This window comes from Diorhabda carinulata, chromosome X (assembly GCF_026250575.1).
Source record: "Diorhabda carinulata isolate Delta chromosome X, icDioCari1.1, whole genome shotgun sequence".
Lineage (NCBI taxonomy): Eukaryota > Metazoa > Arthropoda > Insecta > Coleoptera > Chrysomelidae > Diorhabda > Diorhabda carinulata.
The window spans coordinates 7,264,022-7,266,496 of record NC_079472.1 but is presented as its reverse complement, the minus strand read 5'-3'; the positions used below and the strand labels follow the sequence as shown (position 1 = coordinate 7,266,496).

Sequence of the window (2,475 nt, the reverse complement as noted above, 5' to 3'; positions counted from 1 at the left end):
AAAGAAGAGAAGAAAGAGAAGAAGAGAAGAAGAGAAGAAGAGAAGAAGAGAAGAAGAGAAGAAGAGAAGAGAAGAGAAGAAGAGAAGAAGAGAAGAAGAGAAGAAGAGAAGAAGAGAGAAGAGAAGAAGAGAAGAAGAGAAGAAGAGAAGAAAGAGAAGAAGAGAAGAAGAGAAGAAGAGAAGAGAGAAGAGAAGAAGAGAAGAAGAGAAGAAGAGAAGAAGAGAAGAAGAAGAAGAGAAGAAGAGAAGAAGAGAAGAAGAGAAGAAGAGAAGAAGAGAAGAAGAGAAGAAGAGAAGAAGAGAAGAAGAGAAGAAGAGAAGAAGAGAAGAAGAGAAGAAAGAAGAGAAGAAGAGAAGAAGAGAAGAAGAGAAGAAGAGAAGAAGAGAAGAAGAGAAGAAGAGAAGAAGAGAAGAGAGAAGAAGAGAAGAAGAAATGATAAGTATGTTCTCTGGCGAGAAAACGAGGTCAAATGCCGGGGGAAGATAAATTAGATTGTCTCGAAGAAATAGAACCACTAGAAATAAAAAAATTCATTCTGGACTAGAGGTGCTTAAAAATAAGCTATAAAACGGAAACAGATAGGATGGTCTGCAAATTGTAGGAAATAAAGGTTAACATAATCGACCTCAGACCTCCGAGTGAACCATGATCAATATAGATTAAATTTCCCCGTAACTTTTCCTAACCTAGTGGCTCCTTAGGTAAACTAAAATTTTTTTCTATCCGTATTAGCTCAAACTTTGAAACAATATTGTATGCAGCTCAATCGTTATTGAGCTCAACCTCGCCAAATCGACCTGTCAGCCTCATTGACAGTGCCGCCGAAGGACTTCTGGTGGTCTGAGGCAGAGTTTGGTCTCGAGCCTAGCCTCCCTGACAAAACGGACAAAATCGGGAATTGAAAGTAACCTTGTTCCTGTTCCAATGTACAATTTTTCACTGACAGTGGTTTTAAAATAAAATAGTCCTACTTAATTAGAATGTGAAATGATAAAATATAATTAGAATGTAAAATCCCAAAACGCCATAACTTATTTCTACCACACATAACTAGAACAAGCATTGAAACAGTGGCCTTGAGCGATGATGTCTTCTGTCAAGGTTTTGTATAATATAACAGCTTCAGTTAAATTCAGTAAACAAATGAATTCACGAAGGTCTAAGCGTATTGGGGTACTCCGCATCAATATCTGTAGAACTATCAAGACTGACGCACCTGTACGTGGATTTGTGGAAGCTCGTACAGTCTCTGCCGGAAGTGAATCCTCTGAACCCTCAATTTTACGACTATTAACTGTTGCGTGCTGTATTCTGTGTTGATTTTAAAGTGGTTTAAAATTTCTCGTATTTTTTATGAGTAGCTGTAATTCAATGTGGCCTGAGGAAATGTATAAATAAAACAATTGAGACCTCTTGTGAGGCCCTCCTCGGCCTGCCAACTTTGTCCCTCTCTCTAGGTGGCCTTGATCGTTGGGTGAAATCAGGTTGAGTGCAATAACTGCTGCATAAATAACTATAAATAATAATTATCGCTTTTTTATGCTGATGTACGCCCTACTGTTTAAGAAACGCTACACTACAGGATTTTTCGGCAACTATGAGCATGATCAGGTAAACCCAATCATGATCTGAATTCGGAAAGTAACCCGGATCATGTGATCGAATTAATCGGGTCGTAGTCATATGATATGATCCTTTCAAGTAAAAAATCAAAAGTTTTTGTAGATGATGTTTTTAATTTGAAATTTTCACCGAAAATTGAACGTGAGGTTCGAAAACTGTGATCTAAATCTAATTCTCGGTTAAGATCTGCTATCAGCTGATAGGTGATTTACCTGAAGCCGACTCATAGTTTCTGAAAATCTCTCATCGTTACACCAAAAGAAATACAAAACAATATTGAGAAGAAGCTTGTAACAAAATATTTTGGTCTAGAATAAGCTTACATGGAGGACCTATCGTCCTAATCTTTTGAATGGGTTTTTAATGTAGAAGGAGTTAAAGAACTTTTTGATTGAAAACTGAAAACTTTTTTCAACGGATACATTTTACACCTCGCCAAATATATCAAAAAATTATCAAGATTATAATAACGCAATTTTTATCGTATAAATACAAATATAAATAAATCTACTGAAACAACGGTAAATTATCAGTGATAAAAATATTGATGGAATAAAAAATGATTATTAAAAAGTTGATAAAAAAAGAGATTGCTTACCTAAGTAAGAAGCAAACAAAAACTGTCAGACACAAAATTAGTTTTATCGAATAACAAATCGAATAATAAATATTCATAAACATATAAAAGCATGCCACCTTGAAGTATGTAAATTTAGATGAATTTATAAAAATTATAAAAAGTGCCCCAAGAGGTTAACTGATTAAGAAAACAATCAAGTTCTATATACTCACCCGTAAGGTGTGCTTTTGCGAGAAATTCAGATCAGTTAATTTTCTGCTGGTTTAACCAT

The 2,475-nt window shown here is 35.2% G+C and overlaps 1 protein-coding gene across 1 annotated transcript in view; it reads right to left on the bottom strand.

Moving 5' to 3' along the window:
* Nucleotides 1-2,240, bottom strand: part of LOC130902225 (uncharacterized) — a 9,865-nt gene extending 7,625 nt beyond the window's left edge. Inside the window, exon 1 of the mRNA XM_057814175.1 lies at nucleotides 2,223-2,240. The gene's annotated coding sequence lies outside the window, so the exon portion shown is untranslated. The remainder of the gene's footprint in view (nucleotides 1-2,222) is intronic.
* Between the last annotated feature and the right edge of the window lie 235 nt (nucleotides 2,241-2,475).